We start from the raw sequence: 12474 nt of genomic DNA, 5'->3' as shown, positions 1-12474 counted from the left end.
CCTGTTCCCCCCAGCACAGTGAGTGTGGAAATTCCCCGCCCTGCGCCCCTGGGCCCGCCTGTGTGTGTGATATGTCCAGGAAGACGTGCCCCCTCACATCACGAGGACCCGCCCAGCAGCAGAGGGACACCAGGGGACCGTCCTCTCAGGTTAGGAACCCATCTCTGACCCCAGGGCAGCCCCTCGGGTGTCCTTAAGCTTCCAAAGCAAACCTTGCCCGCCTGTGCATGGGCATGGGCTGGCCACACGTGGTGACAGGGCTGATGTCCGCGCAATCTGCGTCCTGCTTGCTCAGCCACGGACCCACCCTTGAAGACCTATCGCCAGATGCCGTGGAAGAGAAAATGCTGGAAAGTGAGTCACAGACGTGACTCACGGAGCGGGTAAACCTGGGAGAGTGAGGTGCCTCGCGGGGCGGTGAGTGCGCCGGGCTCACGGCTGGAAGTGACCGAATTCGTTTTATCTGCTGCCCACCCGCCAGCCAGGATGCTACGTCCAGCCATTTGACCGTCCCCAGCCTTTCTCGGGGACAGGGATACTTGTTCTTTCGCGTCTTGGTCTGCCTGATTTACCCAGAGGATCGAATCATGTTCACGTATGTGCGTGAAGCCTGATTCCTGGAGAATTATTGACCGTCTTGAATTATTCAGGAAGCTCCGCGGCGATAGCCTCACCAGTGATGCATCTGCGTCTCACCCCAAGCTTATTTCTCAGTGAGTTTTGAAATCGGAGTGCCGCTGGGAGAGAAATTTAACCCATCTGGCTTTCTTGTTCTTCTCTCGCGTTGCTAAAGGACGTGGTTTTTAATAGGTATTTGATGTTCCCAAGAAGTTACCGCAGCTATTTCGAGGGCCCTTCTCTTCTCATTAGGACACACAATGATGGATCTCTGGTCAGGGGCTTGCACAACAGCCTGGAAGGAGACGTCCACCCCGGGCCTCGCCTGGTGGCTCCTTCTGGAACCTTCTGGAATGCATTGTCCCCAGGACTGCGGCAGAGAGCGGCCGTGCAGGGGCCGAGAGGCTGCCCTCCTCCTCGTTACTTACAATTGAACCCAAGCCCAAGTTGCCGTTCATGGCGGTTGCTCTTTGGCTGGACACTTTCCTGAACACGTTTTGGGATTTTTCCCCCCCGTTCTTGTTCAAAGGCAGCGTGGCCAGGCCGTGCACCGAAGAGTGTGTGCGGTCACACCCCACCCAGACCACCCAGCCGGGCAAGCTCTGTGTCGGTGCCCGGACCCCGAGACGCCCTGTGACAGCAACAGCTTCCCATCTCACTGCACAGGGGATGGGTTTGAGTTGCTAGAGGACCAAGACCTCATTCTAGGGTCACACCTTCGGGGGGAAACACAGAGTTCGCCCCTCCCTGACAGTTGCAGGTGTCCCTGGTGGCTGCTTCGGCAGGCCTGGACGGTCTAGCTTGGGAGGAGGACGTTGTCTCTCCTCGGACCCGTGTTCCTTCCCACGGTGCCTCTCTCTCTGCTCCCGGGTCTGAGAACCGTAAACCCGTCCCAGGTTGCTCTTAGGAATCCATTCCTGTGCTCCGGAGAAGAAAGTTCTGAAGCCTTCCAGGCCCTGCCAGGGACTCACGCGCGGGCTCTTCAGACCCGTGCCCGCGGCCTGGCCCGCGCGCCTGCTAATGGATCCCTCTCCCCTTTTTTTCTCATTGCAGCGGAACTGAAGCGAGGTTGTAATTCTTGGGGAGTTTCGGAATGGCAGATGCAGTTCCAAGCTGGGTGCTAGCAGCTCTCTGCATGTTGAAAGGTAATTGAAAGGGAGCAAGCACAAGTGCAATTGGTTCTGTGGGCTAGAGGCGCCGTGTGGAGACGAGGGGTCACACCAAAATGAATTTTTTAAAAGGACTATAAAATTGCATCGAAGATAGATGGGGAGCAAAAGCAATATTTAAATGAAATTGTTATGGATATAAGTCACTTTCCGGGCATTATAACTATTTCTAACATAAAATATGTTTTCACTTCATATATAAAACATTGTTATTAGTCACATCTTGTGACACGCTAACATATTAGAACTTAAATGTTTAATGCATATATTAAAATTCTGTGTCATCATTAACCCAGCTGATGAATTCCCTCCGAAAAAAAAATAATGGAAAAGATATATCAAGGGAGATAATTTTTACAATTAGGGTAAAAATATGTGACTCGGAGTGCGGCCAGATAAAAGCGTCTGACTCCGAAGTTCCAAACCTTTTCTTCCCCGGCTTTTTCTGCTAGGGTTCAGCTCGTGCTCCCACTGCATTTGTTTCCCTATTAAATGACATTTCAAATACTTTATTATAAACATAAATCACGTCTCCTTTCAAGAAGGCAAACGACAAACTAAATTTGAGATCTGGCTTGAGTTCCCCGCCCCCCACCCCGGGACTAAATAGATGAACGGTGGCTTTAGAGATTGCATCTGAAGAGTAAACAAAGAGCGAGACAGTAGATTACAGAAAGCCGGCTCTGGAAGATGACACCTGCCCTTTCTTTCGGGAACCTCAGCCAGAGCCTGTCACTTCAGTTGACATCTGTTACACATCCTGATACCGGCAGTTCTGCCGGAGAACCGCGGTCCTGTCTGCGGTAGGTTGGAAAATTAAAAGGAAACATCCATACGGACCTCCCCTAAAAGACTGCGAGCCGTTCGGAGATGGGGTTCCGTCTCTCCTCGTCTCTGGAGCGCCACGGGACAGCCATGTGCCCCTGAGTTCCGCCGTGGCTGCCCCAGGGTGCGGAGACGTCCCCTCAGGTGGTGCAGAAGCCCGGCCCGAGTTGGATTCTGCAGTCGCTTCCGAGGGAGATCTCCCGAGATGAGCACCCTACCCCAGCGACTGAGCCTGACTCCTCTTGCCCAGGGCTCCAGCCTCGTGACAGTCTTGTCCCTGGACGGGGGTCCAGGCATGTGGATTTCCAGGATGCCTTGGGAAGAAGCCCTGGAAACCAGATGCGGGGGGACCCTAGGGTGCCCTGCTGCTGGTCTAACCCAGAGCACGTCCGACCCCACGGCCAGGGGAGGACGGAAAGCGCTGTGTGTGTCCTGTGCGTCTCTGGACGTAGATCCATCATCTCCTGTGCTGGCAAAAACAGCAGGCACCCCGAGGTGTGTGCCCCAGTGTGTCTGCAGCTGTGCCCCGGACTGCGTGTGGGCCCCGTGGTGATGGCCCATGTGCCCCACCAACAGTCAGCTGTGCTGAGGCTCTGGCATATTCTCTGGAACATAAAACCACTTAAAAAAATTTATGTCCCAAAAGAATCATTTCTGTGAGTGTGTGTGAGTGTGTGTGTGTTGTGTGTTTTGTGTGCGTGGTTCCTTTGACCCCCCCCCCCCCCACCAGCAGTGCACAGGAACTTCTCCAGGCTCTGCACCCAGACCACCCCTGGCCGTGCCTAGGGGACCATCTGGGGTGCTGTGGGTGGGGTCAGGGTCAGCTCCTGCAAGGCAGATGCCGTAATCCCAGGACTGCCTGCTCCTTGGCTGCGTGTCCTGGTGCGTGGGGGTTTTGGGAAGGCTGGGCCAGGCAGCTTCAGTTCACAGGCGTGTAGGAGACGAGACCTTTCACCCGGAACACAGGGTCTACAGGGACCTGTGATGCCAGAGAGGATCTTTCTTTGGATTCAATATTTAATTGCATCAATAAAGGCGTGAAGCCTGGAGCACCTGTTCTTGGCGAAGGCCTTCCCTGGGGGTGAGCGGCCACCCTCGGACGTGGGGGTCTGTGTCTCGGAGGACCCTCTCCCAGCCTTCCTCTCCCATGCACCCACAGTCCCCGCCCTCTGCCAGCCTGCAGATGCGCTGACGTACTGACCTACGCCTGACTCAGGTGCAGGCTGCCCTGAGGGTGGCGGGAACCAGGCCAGTTCAGGGGCTGAGCGGCAGGCCTGGTCGGGGGTCTCGGGTGTCACCCCCCGCTCCTGCTGCATCTGCGGAGAAGCCTCGAGGCCGGCCACGCACGCGGAGGTGAGGGGGTCTGGGGAACTCCTCCCTCGGTCTGTGAGATTCTGGCCTCAGGCATTCACCCGAGCAGCACAGTAACGGTTCTTTTTTGTTTGGGGGCCTCTCCCAGCGGTGCTCAGGGCTCACTCCTGGCTCTGAGCTCAGGAGCCACCCACGGCAGGGCTGGGGAACCACACAAGGTGCTGGGAATCCCACTCAGGTCAGCCACGTGCAAGGCAAGTACCCTGCACACTGCACTATCGCGAATACAGTGCCCACCCGGCTCACAGAATAACAGTCGGAATGAAAACCAGAAGCCCTGGGAATCTCAGTGTCGCTCTCCAACGAAACGCAGAGTACATCCCGGGCAACAAACCTGCGGCTTTAAGCCTGTGTCGCTGAAGGCCCCGAAGGTGTGATGTGCGAAGATCCGTCCCCCAACCCAGAGCAAACAAACAAACGAACATCAGGGCAGAACACGCTAACTGCGGGGCGGCTCGGGGACCCCGCCGCGTCCAGGAACGCTTTCCTGGGAGCAAACACGCCAGGGGCCAGAGAATGTCACAGCCTCCGGAACCCGGCCCGAGTTCCTGTCTGTCCTCTTCTCTTCGATGTTGTTTTTCTGGCTTGAGTCCACCCACGGTGGTTCCGTCCGTTTCCGAGTTTCGCTGTCCACTTCTCACCGCGAGTCTCGTCCTCCCCCTCTTCGTATGTTCCCAGCGGCTGTTCCGTCTTTATTCCCCCAGACCGAACGGCGAGTTGCCTGTGATCGCTCTGTCACGCGTGATAGAGGAAGGCCCGCGCTGCCATGTGACACGCCTACTGCACATCACGCCCGTGCGATGTCGTGCACGTGTGATCGAGCGCCCTTTTCAGAGTCCCATCGCAACCGTCCTGAGCTGCCCGCGTCGTCCTCCTGGCAGACGGTTCTGTCTGATACCGCACCCATCACTCATTTTCATTAGTCAAGACCCTCCAGAGAAGCAGAAATGGATATGATTGTATTATCTTACTTCTGCTGTTTTCAGGTTCGGTGTATGTTATTTTTATATCTATCTGTTAAGAAGGAAGATTAGATCATTGATTTTTAACCTTTCTTCTTTTTAAAAGTATTAACGCCATAAATTTTCTCCTAAGCTCTGTTGGCTGCATTCCCCAAGCTTTAATATTTTATACTTTTCTTGTCATTTAGTTACAATGTTTTCTAATTTCTATTCTTTTTTTTAAAAAAATCCATGCATTACTTACAAGTGCATCGTTTAGCTTCCACACAGTGGGAGGGAATTTTTTCAGTTTTCTTTCTTTTATTGATTTCTAACTTAATTTCACTGTGGTCAAAGAATATACTTTGAATGGATGAAAACCTTTGAAATTCGTTGAGGTTTGCTTTATGATCCAAAACGTCGTCAATTATGGTAAACGTTGCCTGTAACTTGCTTGTCGTTGGGTGAGAGGTTCTGCTGTGAATTAGATCCTTGGGCAGCTGTGGGGGGGGAGTGCGGGGGTGGGGTGGGGCATCTTCTGGAAGGGTCCGTGGCTCCGTCTGCCTCCTGCTAATCCAGCCCTTGCACAGTTGCCTCTCGGTGGAGTTGGGCGCCACGATTTGCTTTTAGTCAACGGACGACGGGGCCTTCCCTAAGACTGCCTCGTCCGTCTTGTTAAAGCACCGTCCCCTGCTGGTTTTGATGAAGTCGGTGGCCTAAGGAGAGTCGTGGGGTGAGAGCCTGAGTTGGCATCAGCCACGTCCCGAGGGAGCCTCAGTCAGGAGGGGTGAAAGGTGGGAGCTCTCTGCAGGGCGAGTGTGCGAGAGGCAGCCCAGAGGCCCAGGGGAGGGAGGGGCCAGGACCTGGACTCGGACTGGACACTCCTGCCACCCCCAGCCCTGCCTGGCTGTGCTTCGCGGACGACCCTAACAAAGTCCCCTGTGGACTCCAGGGTGACCGACTGTTCGGCTCACCACCAAGTGGTCGGTCAGGGGTCGCAGGTGAGGACTAGCCGCCAGCTCCCGCCTCTGCTCCGACCCCGCCTCCTTTCCGTCTTAGAGATGAAGAGAGATGCGGGAGCCACCTGGCGTGGATTTTTCTAACTCTCCTTGCCGTTTTAGCCTCTCCTTTGTCTATTTTGGGGTCATGGACTTGAGTGCAACTTAGAATGTTTGTTTCTCTCCCGTGGATTTGCTCCCTCGTTATTTTAAAATATCTTCATCTCTCATGGGCTGGAGCGATAGCACAGCGGTAGGGCGTTTGCCTTGCACGCGACCGACCCAGGTTCGATTCCTCCATCTCTCTCGGAGAACCCGGCAAGCTACCGAGAGTATCCCGCCCGCACGGCAGAGCCTGGCAAGCTCCCCGTGGCGTATTCGAGATGCCAAAAACAGTCACAACAAATCTCACAGTGGAGACGTTACTGGTGCCCGCTCAAGCAAATCGATAAACAACAGGAGGACAGTGCTGAGTGCATCTCTCGTAATTGTAGCCACTTCTAAAACGGTGAAAAGTTGTGTCTTTTCTCATTTCCAGTATTTTAGGGATGACCTTGGTGGTCATTCTCTATTTATCTCTGTGCCCCCCAACACAGTGAGTCTGGCGGCAAACCTCCAACACTCTCAGAGTATGTGTGACGTCATCCACACCCAGGGCTCTTCCTGCTGAGACATCCTCCCTGTGTGTATGTTTGTGGATCTTCCGTTTTGCAGTCTCTGCTCTTTGTTTTCATGATGTTTTTCTGTTTTTATTTAGGCATTTGATATTGATCTGTCATCTAGTCCACGACCATTTATATCTTCCAATGTAGATGATCGGTTTCAAAAACACAGAACAGACACAGCAACAGAAGAAAGGCCGCTGGGCGGCTCCACAGCTCCTGGAGAATGCTCCCGGTGCCAAAGAGAGCCGAGATCACCGGGATGTCCCAGATGGGGTAGGTGCCGCATCCCGCCTCCCCCAGATGGAACCCCGGTGACCAGGAGCCTCTACAAGCATAGCTCGGGCATGCGGGAACCAGGACTTTTACTCCAAACAGCACGACCGCACGACATCTCCTTATGTACAAAGTGATCAATGGAAAGTAAGTCATCCAACGTTTCTCCCTGAAAATCAGGCTCAACTCTTTTACAAACCACAACACCCAATAGGAGAGAGAACAAAAGGGAATGCCCTGCCACAGAGGCAGAGTGGGATGGGGGGATGGGGGGTGGGAGGGATACTGGGATCCGTGGTGGTGAGAAATGGTCACTGGTGGAGGGATGGGCATTCAAAATTAATTAATTAATTAATTAAATTTTTTTAAAAAGCTATAATCAGACAGAATAAAAAAGAATGGGAAAGAAAAAAATAAAACTCAGAACAAATTCAAACATATCAGTTAAAAACAATTTTTTTTTAAATGGCAGTTTACCTTTGAATGCCAACAAGCATTTTTGTTCGTGTGGGGTTTGGCCCACGGGACGGTTTGCTTAGGGATTCCTCCTGGCTCTGCACTCAGGGTCACTCCCGGTGGGCTGGGAGAGCCAGATGCAGGGCCGGAGACTTGTCCACTGCACGGCCAGCACCCACCTGCCCACCTGCCTACTTGCCTCACTTTCTCTCTGCCCTTCAAGTTTTTAAACCTGAATTTATGTTTTTCTTAAGTTTATGATAGTCAGGGTAATGTGCTCACCCCAGGGTTGACATTCCCGGTCTTTGGTGCAGAGTCCCCTCCCCTCAACCCCACCCAAGTGTTTTATATTTGGGAGTCGACGTCCCTGAGGATAGCCCCTGTCACCTTCTCCCATCCCCCAAGCCTGGTGCTGGGGGTCTGTCCTCCGGGACCAACATCACCACCGACGGCCTTTCCTCGTCTCGTTTCCCTACAGATGGGCACCTGCAGGGTGTGTTTCTCCCTGGCCGACCTCACCCAGCACACGCCCTCCACTTCTGGACAAGCTGCAGTGAACAGCGTGCTTCCATCTTTCCTTTCAGCGGCATAGTTTTCCATCTAGCACTTAGCCCCCGACTTCTTCCCTCCATTCCTGGGCCCTGGGGCATTTGGGCCGTCTGCCCTGTTTCATGGAGCAAGTGTGACAGTGGGCAGGGGTGTGATGCATCTTTTCCTGCATCATGTCCTGCATCTTACAGTCAGAGAAGGGGAGCCAACTCTCAAAGCCAATGCAGCAGTCATTCTATTACATACTATGTCGGGCTGGAGCAATAGCATAGTGGTAGGGCATTTGCCTTACAAGCAGCCAACATGGTCGACCTGAGTTCGATTCCTCCGCTCCTCTCGGAGAGCCCGGCAAGCTACCGAGAGTATCTCGCCCACATGGCAAAGCCTGGCAAGCTACCTGTGACGTAGTCAATATGCAAGACACAGTAACAACAAGTCCCACGATGGAGACATTACTGGACCCGCTCGAGCAAGTCAATGAATTACAGGAGGACCAACAGCACCATCCTGGTGTGTGACTGATTCTGATGTAGCAACGATGGAGGTCGGGGTGCCCACGAAGGGGCTGGTGCTAAATATTCTTGGTTGGGGGCAGAGTTTGGACCACACCTGGCAGTGCTTGGGGCTTGCTTGTAGCTCTGTGCTCGGGGGTCACTCCTGGTGGTGACCGTGTGCCGTGGATGAAACTGGGGTTGGCCACGTGCAAGGAAGAGTGCCTTAACTGGGAAGGGGCTAATCTTATCTTCTGGCCCTGCAGCGGTGTTGGGACCAAGGTGCCGCCAGTGGAAGCTTATGGATGATGAGAAATTATTGGGTCTCGATACACTTTGAGGGCAAAGTCAAGTGCACTCGGTCGAACGGCGCCTGGTTAATAGTAAGAACATTTTTCATCTCACACATTTTTCTCTTCTGTGTCTGCTTTTGCTGAAACATGTGTTTTATATTTGGGAGTCGATGCCGTTATATTTGCTGTTCTATTCTTTAATTAAATCATACAAGATAAGGTTTTAAGATGTCTACCGGAGAGGGGTCGTGTTTGCCTGGGAATGGTCTCGCATCCTCCCTTCCCTTCCAGTTCTGCTGCATTCTGGTGAGCAAATGATCTGTACGACTCCGGCTCTTCAGCAATTTCCTGACCATCTCGGTGGGGTCTCATGACCATGTTTGTCAGAGCCAGAAGGGTCCCTGCAAACCCGGTGGGCAGAAGAGTTCAATGACTGTATCTCTAGCATGAAAATTGAAAATTTTCTTACTGAAATGCTCTCCGGGCATATTTTCCCGTGACCCGATTCATCTTTGGAACCCTTGGCAGTCGTTCTAAGTGTTGGATGCAGATCAGAAACAGGAAATCTGCATTGGCTGCATCGGAGACATCCGCCGTGGAGATTGGGCCCCGCCCCAGGCAGTGTGCCCCAAGCATTGCCTGCTTGATTTTTTTTTTTTTGGCTTTTCTGGTCACACCAGAGGTTCCTCCGGTTCTCCACTCCTGGTGGTGCTTGGGGGACCCTATGGGATGCCGGGAATCAAACCCAGGTCAGCCTCATGCAAGGCAAACGCCCTCCCTGCCGTGCTATCGTTCTGGCCCTGCGTTGCCTGCTGGGATCTGTCTTGTCCACACGCCAGTGACTCACCTCTGGCCGGGTCCCTCCTCACACTCCTCATCTTCTTCCCACCTGAAAGTCGGCAGTGTTCTTGGAGGGTCACAGTTTTCCGTTCCGGGACTGGAAGAGGCATTGGGCTGCGCCATCCTGCGTCTCCCTCCGGACCGGACCGGACTCGCTGGAGTCCCTACAGGGAACAGTGTTGGTTCCAGGGGGTCCATTGGAGTCCCCACAGGGAACAGCGCTGGTTCAGGGGGTCCACAGTCCCGCCCACTCGGCAGGGGCAGCAGAGCTCCGCCAGGGCGTGGGGCTGAAGATTCTCCCTCAGTGGAACAGCGGGCAGGACACGCTCTACCTTGAGGCCAGCGCCCCCCAAGGGCCGAGTCGGGGCCCTGGGTCCTCCGTGGCCCGTCTGTGCCTCTGCCTTCTCCATGGTCACGTCTGTTGTTCCCAGGGCGTGTCTCATGGTGGGGAGTCTGCCGTGAAAGTCTTCTCGAAACAGAGATTTGGGGCCCTGGGGGGAGACGCTGAGAAATGAAATTTCTGGATCACATGAAGGCTCGATTCTTAGCTTTTTGGGAGGTTGTCTATCGTTTCCCAACGTGGTTGACCAGCCGACGTTCCGCCCAATAGGGGCTGAGGGTCCCCGTTTCCCCCACATCTACACCAGCACTGACTGAACACACACACAGAACCACACACACGCACGCGCGCACACACACACACACATGCAAACACACTCATACAGACAAGCACACACATTCTCTCTCACACACACACACACACACACACACACACTCTCACTCAACCCCCCCCCCCCCCCCCATCCTCTATCTGATCAAGTTAAATCTGAGACATTTCTTCTCATGTGTTCTCATTCTTAAGTTTCTCGTGTTCGTTTTGGTTCAGGAATTGCTTGTTTCTTCCTCAGATTTCAAACGCGGCTTCCTTGGTTCTGCCTTGAGTGTCCTCTGTGGCCTGGTTAGACCCCGTGAACGTTCCCGTCCTAGTTACCCGCTTCCTAGGCCTGGGTGTGAGTCAGGAGCGGCTGCTGTGACGCTGTCTCCTCCTGCCTCGACCGGGAAGCTCCGCGTTTCCTCCTGGCTAAGCTCTGTCAAGTTCATACTCAGGAGCCAAAACCCAGGATGACTAATACGCCCTGCCTCTGCTCTCGAGGGAGATCACTTCTCCGTATGGCTATAGAATCTTTCACTGATCATACAGAACCTATTTTTGCTCGTTTTGGGTCTTGAGGACTCGTTTCTTCCTCTATGTTTTGGCATTTTTAAGGGCAAATACTTTGTTTTATTCTGTGTGCTACTGGAAGATAATATTCTACCTGAAATACGATGGACCAAAAAGTTAATATCTTTGATGGATAAAAATATAAATGATCCAGAGCTTGGGGGTCACTATAAATACATCACCACTTCAGGGGGAAAATTGCCCAGGGTATGTCCTATAGATAGTGCGAAACACATTCGTTTTTCTATATAAAGGAAAAATAAAACTTTGTGGAGAATATTAAATATCTTGTTCCACCGAGGTATTTATGAGGCTCTGAATTGAATTGAAATTCCTTCCTCAATATAAACCCTAGATACGAGTCAAGAGTTCTTAGGGGACTGATACGAGAAAAAGAAACAAAGGGAAAACCAAACATTAGGTTTTAGTCTAAGAATTTGAGTGCTTTTTTAAGCCCACCAAATATAATCAGATTTATATTTATTTTTACAGAAATGTTTGCTCAGCTAATGCACTTCAAATCAAATAATGGGTGTCCTCTGATGGAGATTTCAAATAAAGTTCTTAAAACTGTCAAAAAGTAAATAAGCTAACGAGAGCTGTATTTCTTTGTTTCCCCCGGATCTCGTAAATGCTCAGAGAGGAACAGGGCGGACACAGAAATAGGCCAGAGAGACTTGGCACGGCTGGACGCTGCCTGCCCTCCCCACAGAGTGGGCTCACAGCTGAGATGTGGCCAGTGTCCGGGGCCCAGCCCCCGTGGACGCCTTGTTCTTCTCTGTCTTCCAGCCCGCCGCCACCTCCAAGGAACCTCGGACTCCACGAGCAGAGTCAGCCCCTCCTGTGGGAAGAACAAGGGCCACTTTTCCCTTTCCCAGAGAGGGTCGTGTCCGAGGGCGCTTTTCCTGCTCTGGGTGAATGGACTTTTGACTGCACACGGGAAAGGAATTCACTGTGACACTCGACTTCGGCCACTTGGAAGATGATCTCCCGTTGTTTTGTTGAATCTTCCAAAATCCTTTCACATGACTGGGGCATTCAATGCTGTAAGGATGGGGGTGGGGTGAGGGACGGGGGGGTTGCAGGAATGCTTGAGCTCTTTGAATTCAAGTCCCGAGACCGACATTCCAGAAAACTTACTGCAGAGCGCTCTGGGGGACCCGCACTGAGCCCTGCGGACTACAGTTCCGCGCTTCATAACACCTTCCCTGGCAGCCAAGTTTTATGAGATGTCCTTTTCAGAGAGAGAGTCGATGGAAATAGTTGGAATCAAGTGGTAAAAGTTCAGATGTCTGCGCGGCTGGATTGAAATAGTGTCTATCCGAAGAGGCCTCGGACCCCCGAGCGGCTCTCAGAGTCAAGAATCGATTGTTCCTCGAGAGAGCTGGGCTCTTGCGGGCTGAGGCAATTTTCAGAAGAATGGAATAGCTCGCCGGTGAACTCATGGCTTTTGAGGGCAGCTGCGGCCGGAGGGACGGGTTGGCCCGGGAGAGCCGTTTCCGGGGCCTGGAGCCTGGGGACTTGCTTCCCCCTCGATGTCCCCCTGCCCCCAAGATGGGGAAATCCCAAAGGCTCCAGAAACTCCCGGAATTCTCTCTTCATGGTGCCCGCTGCTTGGAGAAGTTGGTCATCACAGCACAGGGCTGTCGGCACCTGCCTCCCACGGGCTCAACCCCAGGCCCCTCGCGGCTACACACAGTCCCTGAGCTTGGCCTGACTGTGGCCTTAGAGCCCTGGGTGTCACCTGCACAGCCACGCATCAG

This window comes from Sorex fumeus, unplaced genomic scaffold (assembly GCF_029834395.1).
Source record: "Sorex fumeus unplaced genomic scaffold, SorFum_2.1 ptg000218l, whole genome shotgun sequence".
Taxonomy (NCBI): domain Eukaryota; kingdom Metazoa; phylum Chordata; class Mammalia; order Eulipotyphla; family Soricidae; genus Sorex; species Sorex fumeus.
Note: the sequence above shows the minus strand (reverse complement) of the source record.